At 37.1% G+C, this 22,991-nt stretch overlaps 1 protein-coding gene and 1 pseudogene across 4 annotated transcripts in view; one reads left to right on the top strand and one right to left on the bottom strand.

Moving 5' to 3' along the window:
- The window catches only part of PCCA (propionyl-CoA carboxylase subunit alpha), a 477,968-nt gene that overhangs the window by 154,046 nt on the left and 300,931 nt on the right, over positions 1 to 22,991 (bottom strand). The gene's annotated exons all lie outside the window — the stretch shown is intronic.
- On the top strand, positions 2,149 to 3,686 carry LOC102962194 (annotated as a pseudogene).

Here is a 22,991-nt window from a genome sequence, read left to right as displayed (position 1 = left end):
AGCCCAGGAACACTTGACATCTGTACACGTTTATTCATGGAACTAAATTGAGAGCAGTCACATAAACATTTTATAATCATGAGAATAATCTTAAAGAAGATTCCATCATGTGAGAAGATACATCATCTCAGCTAATTCCTAAATTTTAAACTTCTATTATGCCAACAGGAAAATAAATTCTTAAATATAAAATACGTAAGTTTCAAAAATCGTAAGCAGTTTTATTGACATGAAGTTCACACACCATAAATTTAACCCACCTGAACTGCACAATTCAATGATACTTAGTATATTCAGGGTTGTGTACCCATCACCACAGGCAATTTTCAAACATTTTTATAACCCCAAAAAGGAAAATTTGGACCCATTAGCAGTCACTCCATACTCACCTCCCCCTACACCACTACTAAAGTCCCTTCTATTTCAATAGCTTTGCTCATTCTAGACATTTCATAAAAATGGAAACAAAGAATTCGTGGCCTATTATGACTGCCTTGTTTCATTTAGCATAGTGTTTTCAAATTTCATCCATGAAGTGCCAATACTTCATTTATTTTTTTATCACTGAATAATATTCCATTCTATAAATACATTCCATTTAATATTATTTATCCATTCATCATTTTGTAAACATTAGGGTTGTTTCTACTGCTCATTTACTATGGAAAATGTATGAACATTTATATACAACACTTCTGTGAACATATGATTTCATTTCCCTTGGGTATAACCCTGGAAGTAGAATGGCTAGGTCATGTGGTAATGTCATACATTGTGAGAAACAGCCAAATTATTTCCAGGTTTGCACCATTTTACTCAAATTCCTACCAAGAATGTATGAGACTTTCAACTTCTCCACATCCTCACCAACACTTTGATATTGTCTGTCGTTTTTATTACAGCCACTCTAGTGGATATAAAATGGTATCCCATTTTGGTTTTGATTTGCATTTCTCTAATGACTAGTGGTGCTGGGCCTCTTTTCATGGGCTTGTTGGTAATTTGTATATCTTCTTTGGAAAAATTTATATTCATGTCCTTTGCCCATTTTTAAATTGGGCTATCTTTCTATTATTGAGTTATATAAGCATTATTTACATATTCTGAGAAAAGTCTCCTAGCAGGGCACCTGGGTGGCTCAGTTGGTTAAGTGTCCGACTCTTGATTTCGGCTCAGGTAATGATCTCAGGGTTCATGAGTTCAAGACCACATCGGGCTCTGCACTTTCAGTGTAGAGTCTCTTGGGATTTTATCTCTCTCTCAGTTTCCCTCTGCCCCTTCCCTACTCACATTTTCTCTCTCTCTCTCTCTCTCTCTCTCTCTCTCTCTCTAAAATAAACATTTAAAAAAAGTTTCCTAGCAACATACCTATGTTTTGCAAGTGTTTTCTCATATTCCATAGGTTGTGTTTTCATTTTCTTGATGTTGCCTTTTAAAGCACTTAAGTTTTTTTCTTTTGTCTCTTGTGCCTTTGGCATCTTACCTAAGAAATCATCCCCTAACCAAAAGTGAACCAAAGTTCTTACTTTTAAGACTGTGATTTTTTTTTAAGTTCATTTTTGTGTATGGTGTAATGGGGGGAACTAGCTTCCATCTTTTGCATGAAGACAGCCACTAGAGTTGCTCCAGCAGCATTTATTGAAAAAAGTATACTTAAATACTCTAAATTGTCTTCATATACTTTTGAAATCAACTGATCATAGTGTAACGATTTATTTTTGGACCCTCAATTCTATTCCATTGATCAACATATCTATCCTTATGCCAGTACAACCCTGTCTTGATTACTGTAGCTTTGTAACAAGTTTTGTAATTAGGAAGTGTAAGTCCCCAGTTTGTTCTTTTTCAAGACTGTTTTGGCTATGCTGTGTCCCTTGCACTTTCATACAAATTTTGTAATTTTTTTTTTTTTTTGCAAAAAAATACAGCTGGGATTGAGAGAAGGATGGCACAAAATCTGTATGCCGTGTTGGTGAGTACTGCTATCTCAGTATTAGGTTTTCTGATCCATGAATAGGGGAAGTTTATCCAATTAAGTTGTCTTTAATTTATCAACAATTGTTTTGCCACACAAGTCTTGCACTTCTATGTAGAAAAATTTAAGCTTAAGTATTGCATTCTTTTTGGTGCTTTCATAAATAAAATTGTTTTGTTAATTGCTTTTTCAGTTTGTATGCTGGTACTGTATCAAAATAAATTTGGTATTTGTATATCATTCTTATACCTTGCAACCTTGCAAAAGTCATTAGTTCTAATCGATTTTACGAATTCCTGAAGTTCTCTTACATCAACCACTTAACAATCATGCTGTAAAAGTAACCTCTCCTCTTCCTCACCGCCATCTGTTCAGCAGCCACAAAGCAGCAACCATGTGTGAATGCATCTCCATCCATGTTGGCCAAGCTGGTGTCCAGATCAGCAATGCCTGCTGGGACTCCTACTGCCTGGAACACAGCATTCAGCCCGATGGCTAGATGCCAACTGACAAAACCACTGGGGAAAGAGATGACTCCTTCAACAAGTTCTTGAATGAGATGGTGAGATGGGTGCTGGCAAGCATGTGCCCAGGGCAGTGTTTGCAGACCTGGAACCCAGAGTCATTGATGAAGTTCACACTGGCACCTACCACCAGCTGTTCCACCCTGAGCAGCTCATCAAAGGCAAGGAAGATGCTACGCCTGAAGCCACCAGGCCATTGGCAAACAGATCACTGACATTGTCTTGGACCGAATTCAGAAACTGGCTGACCAGTGCCCAGGTCTTCAGGGTTTCTTGGTTGTCCATAGCTTTGGAGAAGAAACTGGTTCCAGGTTCATTAGAAAGTCTGTCAGTTAAGGCAAAAAGTCTAAGTTGGAGTTCTTCATTTACCCAGCACTTCAGGTTTCCACAATTGTAGTTGAGCCCTACAACTCCATCCTCACTACCCACACCACTCTGGAACACTCTAATTGTGCCTTCATGGTAGACAACGAGGGCATCTATGAAGGTCACAGAAACCTTGATATTGAGTGCACAACCTACACTAACCTAAATAGGGTGATAGGTGAAATTGTGCCCTCCATCACTGCTTCCCTCAGATTTGATGGAGCCCTGAATGTTGATCTGGCAGAATTCCAAACCAATCTGGTGCCCTATCCCTGTATCCAATTCCCTCTGGCCACATACACCCATCATCTCTGCTGAGAAAGCCTACCGTGAACAGCTTTCTGTAGCAGAGATCACCAACGTATGCTTTGAGCCAGCCAACCAAAGGATGAAATGTGACCCTCACCATGGTAAATACAAGGCTTGCTGCCTATCGTACCGTGGTGATGTGGTTCCCAAAGATGTCAATACTGCTACTGCCACCATCAAGACCAAGCATACCATCTCTTTTGTTGACTTGTGCCCCAGTGGCCTTAAAGCTGGCATTAATTACCATCCTCCCACTGCAGTACATGGTGAAGACCCACCAAAGAACAGTGAGCCGTGTGCATGCTGAGTAACACCACAGCCACTGGTGAGGCCTTAGCTCACCTGAACCATAAATTTGACCTAATGTATGGCAAGCATGCCTTTGTTCACTGATATGTGAGTGAGAGTATGGAGGACAGTTTTCTGAGGCCTGTGAGGACATGGCTGCCTTTGAGAAGGATTATGAGGAGGTTGGAATGGATTCTGTTGAAGGAGAGGGTGAAGAATACTAATGCTAAAAATCTCACAAAGGTGCTGCTCTTACAGGAAAGCTTATTCTATTTTGCACACTTAAAAGCTGTGCTCTGATCAGTTAGTATGTATGTACCAGTGTATGGTCTCATATACAATTACGGACCTATGCTTTAAAACACAATGCTTTGGGGCCACCTGGGTGGCTCAGTTGGTTGGGCAACTGACTTCAGCTCAGGTCATGATCTCATAGATCCTGAGTTCAAGCCGTGCGTCGGGCTCTGTGCTGACAGCTCAGAGCCTGAAGCCCGCTTCAGATTCTGTGTCTCCCCCTCTCTCTACCCCTCCCCTGCTCACACTCTAGGTCTCTCTGTCTCTCAATAATAAATAAATGTTAAAATTTTTTTTAAAAATAAAAAAAATAAAAAATAAAACACAATGCTTTGTTACAGACCCAAGCTGTCCATTCCTGATGGGTTTGAATAAAGTATTCCCTGTCTTAAATGAAAAAAAAACAAAACACAATTTTATTTTGTAAATTCCTTAAGACTTCCTACATATAAGATCATATCATTTGGAAATATAGTTTTAATTCTTCCCCAACTTGACACTTTTTATTTTTCTTGGCAAAGTGGCGTACTAGGAACTCCAGTACAATGCTCAACAAAATTAACAAATATCCTTGTCTTATTCCTGATCTTAGGAGAAAAACATTCAGTCATACACTATTAAATACAATGTTAGCTGTAGGTTTTTCAGCTGTAGGTATTTCCTCATCAGGCTGAGGAAATTCCCTTCTATTCTATTGTGGTTTTTACCACAAAAGGCTGCTGGATTTTATCAAATGTTTTTTTTTTCCTGCATTTATTGAGATAATACTGTGATTTCTGTCCTTTATTAATAGGGTTAATCACATTGACCAATTTTTGGATATTAAGCCAACTATGTATTCCTAAAACAAATCTCACTTGGTTACAGAGTATAATTATGTTATATATTTCTGGGTTCCATTTGGTAGTATTTTGTGGAGGATTATTGCATTAACATTTATGAGGGATTTTCATCTCCGGTTTCCTTTACTCATAACATCTTTATCTGATTTTAGTATGATGGTAATATTGCTCTCATAGAATGAGTTGCAAATGTTTCTCTTCTCTATTTGTGGAAAAGTCTGTAAGGAATTGGTGTTAATTCCCTTCTGAACACTTGATTGAATTAATCAGTGAAGACTTCTGGTCCTGGGCTCTTCCTTTTAGGAAGTTTTGTGATGACCAATTCAGTCTCTTTCAGGTCTATACAGACTTTCTGTTTCTTCTTGAGTCCCTGTCAGTAGCTTGCATCTTTCCAGGAATGTCTCCATTTTATGTTACCTAATTTGTTGGTAAACATCTGGTCAAGTTATTCCCTTATAATCCTTTTTAATTCTCTAAGGTCTGTATGCATACCTCCTCTTTCATTACCATTTTTAACTGTTGGAAGTCTTTTTCTCTTGGCAGTCTACTGTAAGATTTGCATTTCTGTTGATCTTCCCAAATACTGCTTTTATTAATTTCCTTTATTGTTTTTCTATTCTCTATTTCATTTATTTTCATTTTAATCTTTAGTATGTTCTTCCCTCTGCTAACTTTGGGTTTAGTTTGCTCTTCTTTTTCTATTTTCCTAAAGTGGAAGATGACATGATTGGTATCTTTCTTCTTTTTGTAACATCTGTGTTTCTGGCTCTAAATTTCCCTCTAATAACCACTGCTTTAATGCATCCCATAAGTTTTTGAACCATGTTTTTGTTTACATCCATTTCAAAATATTTTCTAATTTCTCTTGTGATTTCTCCTTTAACCCACTGGTTTTCTAGGGTTGCTTAATTTCCACATATTTGTGAATTTCTCATTTCCTTTATTGTATATTTCTAATTTCATTCAGTTGTGGTTGGAGAAGATACTTTGTATAATTCTAATCCTATTGAATTTACTGAGTCTTGTTCTATGGCTTAGCATATGATATGGTCTTTTCTGGAAAATGTCACACATGCACTTGAGAAATTGCATACTCTGGTGTTGTTGGGTGGATTGTTCTACAGATCTGTATTACATCTATTTGGTTTATAGTATTTTTCAAGTCTTCTACTTCCTTGTTTATCTTGTCTAATTGTTCTATCCATTACTAAAAGTGGGGTATTATAGTTTCTAACAATTGTGTTATGTAGTCCTATAAAATATCTCCTTTTGTCTCCAGTAACAATTTTTGTCTTAAAATTTTGTCTGATATTAGTATTAGTAATAACAGTATTAGTATTGTAAATATAATATTTGTCTAATAACTCTCTCCTTTTATTTTCAACCTATTGTGTCTCTGAGTCTAAAGTATTTCTATTAAGGGGAACCCTCTTGCACTGTTGGTGGGAATGCAAACTGGTGCAGCTACTCTGAAAACAGTGTGGAAATTCCTCAAAAAATTAAAAATAGAATTACCCAGGATGCCTAGGTGGCTAGGTCAGTTAGTGTCCAACTCTTGATTTCGGCTCAGGTCATGATCTCATGGTTCATAAGTTCAAGCCCCACATCAGGCTCTGTGCTGACAGTGCAGAGGCTGCTTGGAATTCTCTCTCTCCCCGTGTCTCTGGCCCTACCCTGTTTGTGCTCTCTGAAAATAAAGAAACTTGAAAAAAATAGAATTACCCTATAACCCAGCAATAGCACTACTAGGAATTTATCCAAAGGATACAGGAGTGCTGATTCATAGGTGCACATGTACCCCAATGTTTATACCAGCCCAATAATAGCCAAAATATGGAAACAGCCCAAATGCCCATTGACTGATGAATGGATAAAAGACATGGTGTGCACACACACACACAAGAATACTACTCGGCAATTAAAAAAGAATGAAATCTTGCCATTTGCAACAACATGAATGGAACTGGAGGATATTATGCTAAGTGAAATAAGTCAGAGACAGACAAATTTCATGTTTTCACTCATGTGGAATTTGAGAAACTTAACAGAAGACCATGGGGGAAGGGAAGGGAAAAAAAATAGTTACAAACAAAGAGGAAGGCAAACCATAAGAGACTCTTAAATACAGAGAACAAACTGTGGGTTGATGGGGGTGGGGGGGGTCGGGCAAAATAGGTGATGGGCATTGAGAAGGACACTTGTTGGGATGAACACTGGGTGTTATATGTAAATGATGAATCATGGGAATCTACTCCTGAAGCCAAGAGTACACTGTATAGACTATGTATTAGCTAACTTGACAATAAATTACATTAAAAAACAATAATAATAGAAATACCCTATTGTAAAAAGCATCCAGTTCAATCTTTGTTTTGTTTTTGTTTCTGTTTTTTGAGAGAGAAAGAGAACAAGTGAGCATGGGGGAGGGGCAGAGAGAGAGGGAGAGATATTCCCAAGCAGGCCCTGAGCTGTCAGCACAGAGATTGACATGGGGCTCAAACCCATGAACAATGAGATCATGACCTGAACTGAAATCAAGAGTTGATGTTTAACTGAATGCACCAGCAGGTACCCCCGATCTTCTGTTTTATCTTGTCATTTGCAACCACATGGAGAGTGCTAAAGAGTATAATGCTAAGTGAAATAAGTCAGTCAGAGAAAGACAAATTAGCATATGATTTCACTCATGGGTAATTTAAGAAACAAAACAAATGAGCAAAGGGGGAAAAAAAGGGACAAACCAAGAAACAGACTTTTAACTACAGAGAAATGATGGTTACCAGAAGGCAGGGGAATGAAGGGAGATGGGAATTAAAGAGTATACTTATCAGGATTTAACAAAATAAACAACGGAAAAATTTAAAAATAACAATAAAGCAGGTCTATTGTAGAAAGCATACAGTTTGATCTTGCTTTTTACCCATTCTGCCAATATCTACCCTTAATTGGCATGTTTAATCTATTTACATTTAATATATGCATCAAGTAGGATTTACATCTCTCATTTTAATTTTTGCTTGTTATAGGTTATGTCTTTTTTTGTTCTTCTATTCCTCCATTACTTCCTTTTTTAAAAAAAAATTTTTTTAATGTTTATTTTTTGGAGACAGAGAGCATAAGCCAAGCCAGGGAGGGGAAGTGGGAGAGGGAGACACAGAACCCAAAGCAAGCTCCAGGCTCTGAGCTGTCAGCACAGAGCCTGATGCAGGGCTCGGACCTACAAATGGTGAGATCATGACCTGAGCCAAAGTTGGATGCTTAACTGACTAAGCCATCCAGGTGCCCCGCCTTCTTTCGTTTCAACTGTTGTACCATTTTAATTCCCTTAATGTTTCATTTACTATTTTTAAAAATTTTTAATGTTTTTACTTATTTTTGAGACAGAGAGAGACAGAGCATGAGCAGGGGAGGGGCAGAGAGAGAGGGAGACACAGAATCTGAAGCAGGCTCCAGGTTCTGAGCTGTCAGCATAGAGCCCAATGCGGGGCTCGAACTCATGAACTGTGAGATCATAACCTGAGCCAAAGTCGGACACAACCGACTGAGCCACCCAGGCGCCCCTCATTTACTATTTTTAAAAGCAGTTTTCTTAGCGGTTACCTTGGGGATTACAAATTAGCACTTTACATTTAAACCCTATAGCTTGGATTAATGCTAACTCAATTGCAATAGCATACAGAAAATCTGCTCCAATATATCTTAATTCCTCCACCCTTACATATCTTATTGTCATAGAAATTACATCTGTATATATTGTGCACCTACCAACTTACAATTATAACTACTGCATTAAGTTGACTTCTTAAATTTTTTAAAAAAATATTTATTTGAGAGAGAGGGCATACCAGGGGCAGAGGGGCAGAGAAAGAGGGAGAGAGAGAATTCCAAGCTTACATGGGGCTCGATCCCATGAACCATGTGATCATGACCTGAGCCAAAGTCAAAAGGCAGATGCTTAACCAACTGAGCCACCCAGGCATCCCCCTACCCCACTTTTTAGAGACATGCTTGAGCAGGGGAGAGTATAGGCAAAGAATCTTAAGCAGGCTTCACACCCAGCATGGAGCCTGACCACAGAACTAGATTTATGACCCTGAGATCATGACCTGGACCTGGACCAAAACCAAAAGTTGTATGCTTAACTGACTGAGCCACCCAGGCACCCCTATCTTTAAGGGCATTTGTCTTTTAAATAAGAAAAAAGATGCACTAATCTTTAACCATTGCTCTTTATTCATGTGTATTTGAGTTTTGGTTGGATAGGTCTACTAGCAATGGATTCTCTTGGTTTTTGTTTACCTGGGAATGTCTTCATGTCTCCTTCATTTTTTAAAGTTTTAAAGGATAGTTTTGCTGGATATAGAATTCTTTGATGACATTCTTTGTGTTTTTATTTTCCTTCAGCACTTCATTTATATCATCAAGGCTCCATTGTTTCTGATGAGATGTTAACTGCACAGGAGGAGTCATTTTTCTCTTGCCGCTTTTAAGATTCTGTTTGATTTTGACAGTTTGACAATAATGTGTGTAGATACAGAACTTTTTGAGCTTCTTCTAATTTATCTACTTCTTGAATGTACAGATTAATGTTTTTCATGAAATTTGTGATGTTTTTTGCAATGACTTTTTTTTCGTTTTCTTTTTTTCCAGTAAGCTCTATACCCAAAGTGGAGCTTGAACTCATGACCCCAAGAGTCAGATGCTCTACTGACTGAGCCAGCCAGGCATCCCAGCTATGGTTTATTCTTTCCATTCCTTTATCTTTTTTCTCCTCTCCTTCTGGGATTCAGCATGTGTGCTGGTACATGTGATGGTGTCCCATGGGTCTCTGAAGCTCTGTTCATTTTTCTTTTTATTCCTCACACTAGATAATTTCAATGTATTTTCAAAATTGCTGATGGTTTCTTTTGCTAGGTCAAACCTATTGTAGAGTTCTCTCTAGTATACTTTTTCATTGTAGGCATTGTATTTTCATCTCTGGAATTTTTATCAATATTTACTATTTAGTGAGACATGGTTGCCATACTGTTACTTCTTTGTATCTGATTTCCTTTAGTCCTTTGAACATATTTTTAACAGGTTATTTAAGGTTATGGCATAATAAAACACAACATTTCAGCCACCCTTCTGAACAGTTTCTATTGATTTTTTTAACCTGTAAAAGGGACATACTTCCATATTTCTTCATGTCTTGTAACTTTTTATTGAAAACTGGATATTCACATAGTGCAGCTAACCTGCAAATGAGATTCCCTTCCTTCACACTTCACTCACGCTGCACTCTTTCTCTAGCAGTTTTCAGGGCTGATAATCATCTGTTTAATGTCTACCTGTTCCATTCTATTTTAAGCTTCTTAAATGGAAGGAATTGTTTTGTTATTACTCTAAGCCCAAGAAACTTACCACAAGGCATGCTATTTGTTATTTTTGGAATAATCTAATAACTCTAATTCTGAAGGTAAAAAGTTATTACCATTAACATATATATTCAGGAATTTATTCTACCAAAACAAAGTGACCTTTGTGAGGTAGATGGTCAAGATACTGGTCATCTAGACCAACATTACCTAGATTCAGGGCCACTTATGACACAGGGGCATTGAAGGTATGAAATTAGAAATTAGTCTGACACACTGTGTGAGGCCACAAATTCTAAAGAGTACTAAATCATAAGTTTTTTTTTTAAGTAAAATAAAAAGATAGTATAAAAGAATAAATAGGTTAATTCGAAGTTTATCCTATAGATTAATGCAAAAACATTAGTGATTGTATAGGGGAGTATTAGGATACTTAAAGAGGTACTATGCCAATATATATTTTTTTAATTAACAGTGCTTTCAAACAACATGGGTTATTAACTAATCTACGTTCTTGCTTTCCATACACATTTCTTTATATTTCTTGGACTATTCCAAAGTTCATAAAATTTATTCACGGAACAAATTTCATTGAAACTATTATTTAGAATAAAAATGGAAAGTAGCTCTATAAAGACAGCTCAAGTCTATTCAATTCAAAGAATCAAGATCTAAACATACTAATTTTCATCTTTACTAATCTATCATTATTATTGGATTATTTAAAGACAAAGTAGCACAGGGACAACTCATTTTACTGCACTATGCTTTATTGGGCTTTGCAGATATTGCTTTAAAAAAAAAAAAAACTGAAGGTTTGTAGCAACCCTGCCTCAAGCAAGTCTATCAACACCACTCTTCCATTTGCTCACTTTGTGTCTGCTGCATTTTGGTAACTGTCATAATATTTCAAAGTTTTCAGATTTGTTACAGTGATTTCTGGTGGTTACAGCTCATTGAAAGTTCAGATGATGGTGAGCATTTATTTGGCAATAAAGTATTAAAATTAAAGTGTGCACATTGCTTTTTTAGACACAATGCATACTTAACAGATTAAAGTATAGTGTAAACATAACTTTTATTCACATTGGGAAACCAAAAAATTCATCTGACTGGCTTTATTGCAGTATTTACTTTACTGTGGTAGGCTAAAACCAAACTCGCAACATCTGTGAGGTAACGTCTGTACTGAAGTAAATGGATAAATAGCTATTAATGAACACAATGCCCAAATCAATCACCTACAAGAGACTTTTAATTTCATTCTGGTAGATTACCTCATCCATCACCAAATACATAAATTATTACAGTATATATATTTAAGTACATACACAGAGAAAAGAACATAATACTGAAAAATGAATTATTATCTTCAAAAGATATATTTTTCCATTTGTACTAATTCCATTGCTCTTTTGAAATGTTCCTTGTTTAAATCTCTCTAAATCCCCTTTAAATCTTTTTTTGGGGACCAGGAAAAACATAAATATATACAAATATTCCTCCATTACCTACAGAAAATTGCTTTACACAGATCGGCTAACTTGAGAGTTTTAATAATAATCTTTGAATTATGTAAATTAATCGTTTGACATTTTACTATGAATGTAGTGATGGTGTTGACTTAGTTTCAATTCAAAAATCAAGGATTTCATTATCCTATAAAACATATTCAGAGTTCAAAGTATTTAAGGGGGGTTAAACAAAATGCAAACATTTAATGCAACATTAAGCATGTGAAATAAAAACTTGATTGCCTAAAGAAAGCATGCTATGCTGTTACCCTGGTGACAGGTTAAAAAAGGGATTGTGAGCTGAATAGCTGTATGATATGAAATTAAAATGTTTCACATTGAACAATCCAAAATGAATTGGGAAAGGTTAGAGTAGAGGAGAGAGAAATCAATTCTCCAATGGCAGTAGTGAATGGGAAAGAAGTATGAATAGGATTTGCCAGTGGGGTGCAACAGCTGCCAAATATCCTGCAGCCAAAGAATTACAATAATACTGATGAAGTGTGCAAGAGCTTCTGGAATCATTGCAGGGAATGGAGAAATTCTCCTACAATAATGAGGCCATTCTGTCTTCTGTTCAGCTGGTATGGTGGAATCAAAGAAAAAAATATTTTAAAGTGTAATACTTAGCAAAAAAAAAATGTATAAATAGGCCATCTTAGCCATTAATAGTGTGTGCTTGAACTCACGTAGATTTCTAAATCACCCAGGATGTGGTCATATTAAGTAACAAAAAATACTGTAACAGAGATAGTAAAAAGTAAGGCAGGCTTAAAGGTTAATGACTGAATTAACATTTTCTCCCCTTTGTTGCTTTTAGGAGACTTATTTGCTCAAATCAAAGTAGGCATTTCCAAAGGCAAAGCATGGCTATGTATGTTTCTGAATATATACCCAAAGTATGATTTTTTTAATTATATAGTCAGTTATCAGAACACCCACTTCATTCTCATAATGAAGTAGTTTACCTCAGAACATATATGAGACAAGTATGATAAAAAGTTGTATTTTATTGTCACAGATGGTATAAATCCATTAATAATGTGTCCTTTTAAACTCAGAGACATTTCAGTAAAAGAACCAATTGCATCTGTACCACAATACTAGCTTTTCCTTGGGAACTATTTTCATGTGGCTGCTTTTTTCTGTTTCTTTCCCTACTTATCTTTCAATGATTGTGATATTTTAAAACCTCAAACTTTATCATCTAATTGAAAACTTAGTAACAGGTAAGAGAATTATAAATCCACAACCAGGAAAGGAAAGAAGCAAGGAAAAAAACCCGAGATAATTGCATCTGTCAGGTAAAAATCACTAAAGAATTGATTCTCTGTTTTATCAGGAAGCCAGAAGAGGAAAGAAACTACAATATGAGTGTGAGTCACGTGAATGTAACTTTCCATTATGCCACTCTGGCTGACACTGAAACCCACACCAGGCTCTGTAGCCCATCTACATACCTGATACATATACCCGACACATTCCACGGAGGATCAACTCCCAGAGGCGGTGATACACTGACTCCACATACCCAAAGCAATCTCTCCAAAAGTGAACCCTACGTATTTTAAAACCTTCCAGGCTAAAGTCTTTTCAACAGTGTTATCGTTGGCCACAGTGAAGGAGTTCCCTTTCCTGAGTCTTTCACCTCTGCTCAAATCTCAAGAGAGACATTAGAAGCTTTAAGTAGAAACCAGAGAGTCAAACGGTCTTGTTCAGCCCCATGCAAATCACTCAGGATAAGCGCTTAAAAAAAAAGTCAGAAATCATCCAATCTAACACTGCTGTTCTCAGAGGAGGAAACCAGAGTCAAAAGTTGAAGCATTTGTACAGAGACTTGGGCCACCTGTATACTTGGAAGTGGTGCTGGCACCAAAATTCTGAGTCCTGCCACCTCATTCCGGGCTGATGCCAACTGGACCACACCGAGCACGGACATTTCAGTGCCAGCTGAAGGAGCCAAAAGAACCACAGATGACATAATTTTCCTAACCCCAATTACTGAATAGGGGAACTGCCATAAACAAAATAAGCTAGACAGAGGTGCCTGAGTGGCTCAGTCGGTTAAGCAACCTGAGTCAAGGCTCAGGTCATGATCTCGCGGTTCATGGGTTTGAGCCCTGTGTCCGACTCTGGGCTGAAAGCTCATAGCGTGGAGCCTGCTTCAGATTCTGTGTCTCCTTCTCTCTCAGCCACATCCCTCCTCACGCTCGCTCTCAAAGATAAACATTAAAAAAAAATTCTCAGGATTTATCAATTTTGTAAGAACAAGGTTTTCTACAGATCTTAATTTTTTCAAGTTGCTAATATTGTACAGTCTTTGAAAACCATTTTTTCAAAAACTATTAATACAGAGAAATGTTGACAACACAACATGCTTTAAAAAAAAAAAAAAGACATCCTTTCAAGTAGAATGGCCCATTTTCTGTAAAATCAAAATAACACACTTCATGTACATACATAGAAAAAAGGCAAATCCTCCTAAGAGTTTCTAGAACTTACAAGCTGCCATTTCTCTCTCCCCACCTGTTCTCAAACACCCCTCAATCCACCTTCAACCACCACTTCCCACACAACATTCCCGAACACTGCCCTCATCAAGGTCCCCATGACCTCCACATCGCTAACTTCAACAGTCAACAGTCACTCTTCAAATCATGTATGTCAGTTGAACACGTCTTCCTCCTTGAACCCTTTCTGCACTTGGCTCTCTCAACTCCACCCCAGACTAATTTCCTGCTGGATCTGCCTCTCTTCCCAACCTGTTACTGCGGAGTGTTCCAGGGCTCAGGCCTAGGACCTCTATGCCTGACCAGCTTCCTGGCTTCTACTCTTTCCTCCTTACGGTTGTTTACAATATTGCAACCACAATGCTCATTACTACACATGGTACAAGTTCTTTGCCCGAGACTCTGCAATGCCTCCCCACTTCAATCAGTGAAAACCTAAGTCCTTACAACAGCCTACCCAAACCAACTCTAGCCCTACTAGGGGAGCTTGCTTACTCTTCTCATTACATTGGCCTCCTTGCTATTTTTCAAACAGGTGGGGCATACTTTGACCTCAGGGGCTTTGCATTTGCTGTCTCCACTGACAGGAAGGTTCTTCCTGGAGATATTCATGTGACTTGCTCCCTTCCACCATTAGGTGTCTGCTCTAAAGTTCATCTTCTCATCCTGCTAATCTTTCTTGCCATCCACTTCCCTGTGATCCAAATTAAAACTCCAACTACCCTATAATCCACCTCCAGGATAATCAATAATCCATCCCTGTTTATCACCAAAATATTTATCATCATTATCATTCTCATATCACACAGTTTACTGACCTGTTTTGTCTATCAACCATCTGCTAATTAAATGTAAGCTCAATGGGGGTAGGATTTTTCGAAATCATTTGTTCCCTGCTAATTTATCTAAATTTTCTTTTCGTAATGTTTTATTTATTTATTTTGAGGGGTGGGAGGGGCAGAGAGAGGGAACAGAGAGAAGACCAAGCAGGCTCCATCCACACTGTCAGCACAGAGCCCAACACAGGGCTCAATTTCACAAACTGTGAGATAATGACCTGAGCTAAAATCAAGAGTTGGACTCTTAACTGACTGAGCCATACAGGTGCCCCTAAAATATCTAAATTTTCTAACTCAACTCTTATAATGATCAACAGATGATATTAAAAGACATGTGATTATACTCAATATCTGTATACTATTCTTTTATTCAAAGTGGAATGGAAGAACACACCCTTAACACAAGAAAAAAATATTTCCTACCAACTGCTAAACTATCTGTTAATATTGAAATGCTCAAGGTATTTGTTAGCTAAAAATAAAACAAGCATGCATCATGACCATTACCCTTGAAATGGAATCTTTGTCATTAGAAATTCTAAAAAAGAAAATTGGGCAAGGATAGCTAAAATTAAATGGGTATGTTAAGTATTTTATATCTCATTTGACATTGACAAAAACTCATTAAGAACTACTAATTATCTTCATATTGCAGATGAGGAAATAGAGTCCAAAAGAGATTAAATAATTTATCCTAAGATAATAGCTAGGGACTGGCAGAACCAGGGGAAATCCAAGTCTCTGGCACAAAAGCTTTGCTCTTAAACATGAAACTGTACTAGAAGCTCTAGCAGAAAGGAAGGCATGGGGTAATTAGAAAATGCAGAGGCCACTTTGGTTACTCAACATCTATCTCATACCAAAAAATCATTCCAAGACAATCATGATAATCCAATTCCCTTTGCAGTTATTGGCTTATGAATGGGCAGGAGACTCACTTTTGGTCAATAGGAACTGAGAAGTAGCTGCTTGAGGATCATCTGGGAAAAGTTTGCTCAGACATAATCCTTTGAATCTTATCTAGATTTGACTTCCCAAACTCCCTACAGCCATCCTGCTATCACAGAGTTATGAAAAAGCCACACGGAGAAGAAAGTGAGGCTAAGAGAACTACAGAAAAGTAGCATCAGCAGATAACCATACTGAACTTTATCTTTTCTCTTCTCCGAGCTTCTTGTTCACTGTGAAGCAAGAACGACTATCAGTCTGAATCAATGGCTCTGTTACCTGTATCCAAAAGGATCCCAAGTGATTTAGAAGGTTATATGATTGCCCCTCTTGAAATCAATTAAAAAGGTATTACAATGGATTTTTTACAACTAGGAAGAATTATTACAAAAGAAATACAAATACTAAAGTGGTCAAACTCCTGGTGATAGAAAGAATGGTGGGTGCCAAGGGCTTGGGGCAGGAGGTGGGTGGGCAGGTGAAGAAACGGGATGTTATTCAAGAGGGTGGAATTTCAGTTCTACAAGATGAACACCTTCTAAAGATCGGGTGCACAACACTGTACATATAGCTAACACTAATGTACTATATGCTTAAAAATGGTTAAGATGGTAAATTCTGATATGTGTTTTTTTACAATTAAAAAAATAAATACAAATATCATTAGCTTCTCTTTATGAAATGAATAATCATTTTAAAAATGAGAAAAAGATCCCATCCATAATACAATATATAAACCAAATAATAATACAAAAACATAAACTATCTAAGAATAACAAGAAATCTACTCTTACAATAAAAAAATTATAAAGCTTTAATGAGAGAATCAAAGAGACTTTGATAAATACAGTCACATTTTCTGAAAAACCTCAACATCTGATGTCTATTCTACCCAAATTTATGTAGCTTTAAGGCAATTCTAATATCAAAGTGCTTTCAAAGCTCAGCTAGAAGAATGAACAATAAATTTTGGGAAGAAAATAATAATTATTAATTTAAGGATAGAATGACAAATGCAAATGAAGAGAAAAATTTGGAAGTAGACCCTAACGTATTTAAGAATTTGGCATAGGATGGGGCACCTGGGTGGCTCAGTTGGTTAAGAGTCCAGCTCCTGATTTTGGCTCAGGCCATGATCTCATGGTTCTCATGGCTGAGATCAAGCCCTGCATTGGGCTCTGTGCTGACAGTATGCAGCCTGCTTGGGCTGCATTCCCTCTCCCTCTTTGTCTCTCCTTCAACTTCAAAATAAATAAACTTTAAAAATAAAAGAATTTGGGGTGCCTCGGTGGCTCAGTTGGTTGAGCATCCAAACTTTGACTTGGGTCACAGTCTCATGGCTGATTAGTTCAAGCCTTGCATCCAGCTCTGTGCTGACAGCTCAGAGCCTGGAGTCTACTTCAGATTCTGTGTCTCCCTCTCTCTGTGCCCCTCTCCTGCTTGTGCTCTGTCTCTCTCTCTCTCTCTCAAAATAAATAAACATTTGTGCTCTGTCTCTCTCAAAATAAAATAAATAAAATAAATAAACAAAATAAATAAATAAAAATTTTTTTTCAAGTAAATTAAAGAATTTGGCATAGGATGAATGTGACATTTAATAATCAATGAGGAAAGAATAAATTAATAAATGGGACCAATTCTAAGAAAACAAAGAAAAAAGGAGACAAACCAAAGGACAGACTCCTAACTATAGAGGACAAATGGGGGGTGGGGGGGGTGAGAGATGGGTGAAATAGGAGATGGGGATTAAGAGTGCACTTGTCGTGAGAAGCACTGAGTAATGTATAGAAGTCTGAATCACTGTATTATACAACTGAAACTAATATAACAATGTATGTTAACTATACTGGAATTACATTTTTTAAAAAATGGAACTGATTCTACTGGTTAACTATATGAACAAGCAAAATTAGATCTCAACCTCCTATCACTTTGCAAAATAAGCCTGAAATATGAAACACCAGTGTAATAAAGAAAAACTATAAAAGAATGGAAATAGAATATAAGTAAATACTTGATATAAGGGTTTTTTAAGAACAAAAAAAAAAAAAAAAGCAAAGAAGGGGCACCTGTCTGGCTCAGTCAGTGGAATGTATCACTCTTGATCTAAGGGTTGTGTTTTTGAGTCCCACATTGGGTGTGGAGGTTACTTAAAAATAAAACCTTAAAAAAAAAAAAAAGATTGATTTGACTAAATTAACATGGAAAACACACCCTACTGGTGTCTCATTTGCTGGACTGTAAGATAAGACATCTCATTTTTTTCACTAAAGATAATTAGACCCCAATTTCTACTTTCTTGTCATATTCATAGCTACCCGATATAAATAAACAAAAAAAGGCCATTTCTTATTCTTAATGATTTTTGCTTATCTATAAAACATTTATGTAGTTTTGTACAATATAAAATTCATTTCTTTATTTTTTTTTAGTTTATTTATTTATTTTGAGAGAGAGAGAGAGAGAGAGAGAGAGAGAGAGAGAGAGAGAGAGAGAGAGAATGAATCCTAAGCAGGCTCCATGCTGTCAGCAAGGAGCCCAATGTGGGCTTGATCCCATAAAATCATGACCTAAGCCAAAACCAAGAGTCCAACAACTTAACCGACTGAGCCACCTAGACGCCCCTTATTTCTTCATAACAAATCAGGTAAAAGAATTTGGGTATTGAAATATAATTACACAACATCAATTATTCTCACAAAAACTTACGAAAAACATTATTCCCATTTTAGTGGTAAACTTAAGTTTAAAGTAATATATCTAATTAAGTAATATATCTAAAGTAATATATCTAAGGTCACATTACAATAAGTGGTACAGTTATGACTGGAAACCAGACTTCTAATTTTAAATTCTAGTTTTTTCCACTAAACCACAGAATGTATTTATGTAACATATGCATATCTACTTAGACGTGTGTGGTGTGGTGGTGGGGGGGTGCTCTGCACACATGCACGCAAGTCACACAAATGAAAGAGAAGGAAGGAAAGAGGAGGGGAAGGGATGTGAGGGCAGCAGGAAAAGAGAAGGGAGAGCGGAAGTAGGGAAGGGAGAGATGGGCAGAGAGAAGGAGTGCATGAGTAAGCACACACTCACTGTTAGTGACTAAAATGCTTGTGTCCCCACTCCAAAAACTCCAATGTTGAAATCTAATGCCTCATATGATGGTATTTGGAGGCGGTGGCTTTGGAAGGTAATCCGGTCGTGAAGGTAGAGCACTCATGAAAGGGATTATGCCCTTATAGGAGGAGGCCAGAGAGCTAACTTGCCCCCTTCCCACCATATGAGGATATAAGAAACAAGCCTTCAGCAACATAAAAGAGAACCCTCACCGGAACCCAGCCAGGGCGGCCCCCTGATCTCAGACTTCCAGCTCCAGAGCTGTGAGCAATGTTTGTTATTTAAGCCACCCTGTCTATGGTAATTTGTGAGAGTGGCCCAAACTGAGACACTCATATGTATTTCTGTCTTGCTATCTTTGGACATACAAAGAGATACTACTTTATTTGAGAAGTAGGTTGGAATATTTTATAAATAAAAGGCTACCAGATCACAATGAAGAAACTCTTTCATAACATACACATAAGTGAATCCCAAATGAATTCAAGAGTTAGATGTTGCTGATTTTCCCAAAAGTTCACATTTAGGAATCTGAACACATTCTCTGGGAAATGGAAAAGTACAAAGAAAGAAAGAAAAGGAAGCAAACAAGCAAAAACAAGCCACAAAAATATATATGATGAAATTACTATAAATCTGCAGTAAAATAAATATTTTTATAAAACCCGTGAAATCAACATTTACTTTGAAACACCTTAAAATAGTTTCAATATACCTCAGTGTAGCTACACTATGAGGACTGACATGCCAAAAGGAGTCAAAGACTTATCCTGAGCCATACCCCCTGCCAAATTCTTACAACACACAAGGTTAAGTGAATGCAAAACAGCACTTTGCTAGGGAAGAGAGACCTGGTCACCAGCCTTCCACCACCAGGGAAGTTGGTACAGCTCTCCCAAGAACTAATAATCATTACATGATAAATTAGCATAACAGAAAGATAATAATCATGAAATTAGGAAATGTAAGTGATAAAGCTCAAGAAAGCCTAGTTGACTATTTACTTAGCTACCAGACCTAACCAAAAAAGGCAACAGGTGTAGAAATAACAGTGGGAAGGAAAGAAGTACAGAAGTTTAGAGAGAGCGCAGTGGCGTTCTCACTAGCGCCTGAGAAGCTTGGGATGGCAGAGGTGGACTTGAACAAGAATAAAGAAAGGAAAGGGCCTCGCTCAGAAAGGTGATTCCTGACCTGTGAACAAGCATTTAGATCCAAGGAAAACAGGCATATCTTGAACAAAACTAAATGAAAGATTACTATAAGGGACTAAATTGTTTCCTTTACTCTTTTTTCCTCCAATCATTATCTGTTAGTGCAACAAATTATTAAACCAAACCACACTGCAACAAAATCACTCTCACTTCAAATAACATGAAGTGATTGTTTAACACAACTTTCAAACATTCATTTCTGTCAAAAGAATAAGTGACATGACAATTAAAAATAATTATCATGTACTTCTGTAAAAATTTAATTGTGTTTGCCAAATTTATTTGCGGTCATCCTGAGAAAAATTGCTATTGTTCTGACATTAATGTTTTGCTGGTTTTTTTTCTTCTAAAAGGCACTGCTATCTTCTTACTATCCAAATACTATGGGTACATATCATCAGTGTCTTTTTCCAAGTCATAAATGATGAAAGAATAAAATCCATAGAGATATTGGGAAAATAATATCAGCAGCCAAAACAAGCCACACAAAGGAAGGGCTGAGGGCTACTGGATCTGGAAGCATAAACATTACATGAGCACACCCATGATGGAGAAATGTGCAGCCACACCTGGAGGCTGACTCTTAGACACCATTCCCAAGCCAATAATGAAATCATGCTTCGTGAACCAAAATGTAAAGACTCAATCACCTAACATCAACTTTGATGTCAGGGACCTTTGCAGCAAACAAGCAAAAATAACTTAGATTTACTTCGTTTAAGTAAGATTATACTCTGCCAAAAAAATCAATATATTTTGCTAGATATTACAGGTCTCCGTTGTCATGGGTAATACTGTTTCACAATAAACTGGCTTACTAAATGAGTAAGTTCCATAGAAAATAAACTCACCCGAAATAAATCATTGTTATATACGTAACATGTGCACAGTTATTTACATAATTTTTGCCACATATTTTATTAATATAATTTTTCCAACTTTTAAAGAGTAATAAGTTCAATAGTAATATATAGAGGAGAAGGATTCTGGGATGATGGCGGACTAGGAAACATCAGGAATGTGTCTACCCTCCTAAATGACGATTATACTGGCAGAATCTCTCTGATATTTTTAGTTTAGAACTCCAGCCCAGTCAAAGGCTTGCCAACTTCCAGGTTAAAGTGGGATGGTAAATTGCAATTAATTTTGGTCAATTTCAGGTCTTACCAGAGTAACAGCTACTCATCCCCCAGCCCATCCCCAGCAACTGGCAGGAAGCTTGGCATGTGTTCCTGGAGCAGCATCCACACGGCTTGTGGAAGCCAGGGTGGGCAAAAAAAGGATCCTGTCCTCCAAATACTAGGCATCTGTGTTATGATGACTGACTACTGCTTGTGATCACAGAAGTGCAGACAAAAAGGTAGACAGCCATTGTTACTGCACTTCCTCCCAGTGTTGCAAGCCCCTCCCTCTGGCTGAAGGGACTTCCAGGGGATTTAAAGGGTCAGTACCCCCATTTGCCTCCTTCATTTTCTGCTTTTCCCCCTGTCAGGAGCCAGACAATAAAGACTAAGACATTCAAAAACAACTGCATTTATAAGGGAAACTGGAAAGTGACTGTAACACCCAGGGAAATGCTCAGAAAAGACCTGAGAAGACCTTACATTTACACCTCAAGCTGATCAGCTGATTGCTGGCATAGAGACAGCCTACAACAAATAAATGCAGACAACAACAACAACAACCAGTAAACCCTGAGGAAAGAGGAGAATCTGATTTCCAGAGTTACCACATTAACAGATTCAAATGTCCTATGCTCAACGACAACAAAAAAATCACAAGTCATATACAGAAACAGAGAAGTATGGTCTTCTCAAAGAACAAAACTAGCAGAACATGACCATGAAAAAAGAGCTAATGGCAGATATGGTAAACCAAGACTTTAAAACAACTCTCTCTTAAAGATGCTCAAAAAACTAAAGGAAGATGTGAACAAAGAAAACAATGTGAAAACAAAATGAAAATATTAATAAAAAGATTAAAAACCTATAAGGAAATTTAAAAATTCTAGAGCTAAAAAGTACAATAACTGAAATGAAAAACTCACTAGAATTAAAAGGCAGATTTGAGCAGGCAGAAGAATCAGCCAACTTGAGAATAAGGCAAGAGAAATTCTCGAATTTGAAGAACAGAAAGACTGGGTCCTGTGGGACACCATCAAACAGACGAATGTATTCATCATGGGAGCCCCAAAAGGAGAGAGAGAGAACGGAGTAGAGAAAATATGTGAATAATGGCTGAAAATTTCCCAAATTTGATGACAGGCATGAATATAAATATTCAAAAAACTCAATGGACTCCAAGTAAGATGAACTCATAGACCCCCAGGAAGACACATTACAGTCAAACTTTTCAAAAGCCAAAGAGAAAATCTTGAAAGTAGCAAGAGACAGGCAAATCATCACCTCCAAAGGATATTCAATAAGACTGTCCGATTTTCAACAGAAATTGAAGAGGCCAGAGGCAGTAAGCTGATATATTCAATGTGCTAAAAGAAAAAAAACCAAAAAACAAAACAACCTGTCAACTAAGAATCTGAAATCCAGCAAAACTGGATTAAGAAATAAAATTGGAAATTAAGACATTCCCAGATAAAGAGAAGCTGAGGCAGTTTGTGGGTTTGTGACCACTAGACCTGCCCTGCAATAAATGCAGAAGGCAGTCTTGCAAGTTGAAATGGAAGGACTCCAGACAGTGCCAGGAAGCCACATGAATAAATAAATGTCTCAGTAAAGTCCATATTATTATGGACAATAATAATAGCTGTTATTATTATAACTTTTTTTGAAAGTCCATATTTTGTTTTCTACATAATTTAAGAAATTAATACATTTAAAAGAATTATTAATTTATGGTTTGGGGCACAGAATGTATGAAGACGTAATTCTGTGACA

The sequence above is a fragment of the Panthera tigris genome, chromosome A1 (genome assembly GCF_018350195.1).
Source record: "Panthera tigris isolate Pti1 chromosome A1, P.tigris_Pti1_mat1.1, whole genome shotgun sequence".
NCBI lineage: Eukaryota > Metazoa > Chordata > Mammalia > Carnivora > Felidae > Panthera > Panthera tigris.
Note: the sequence above shows the minus strand (reverse complement) of the source record. Positions and strands in the feature narration are given on the sequence as shown.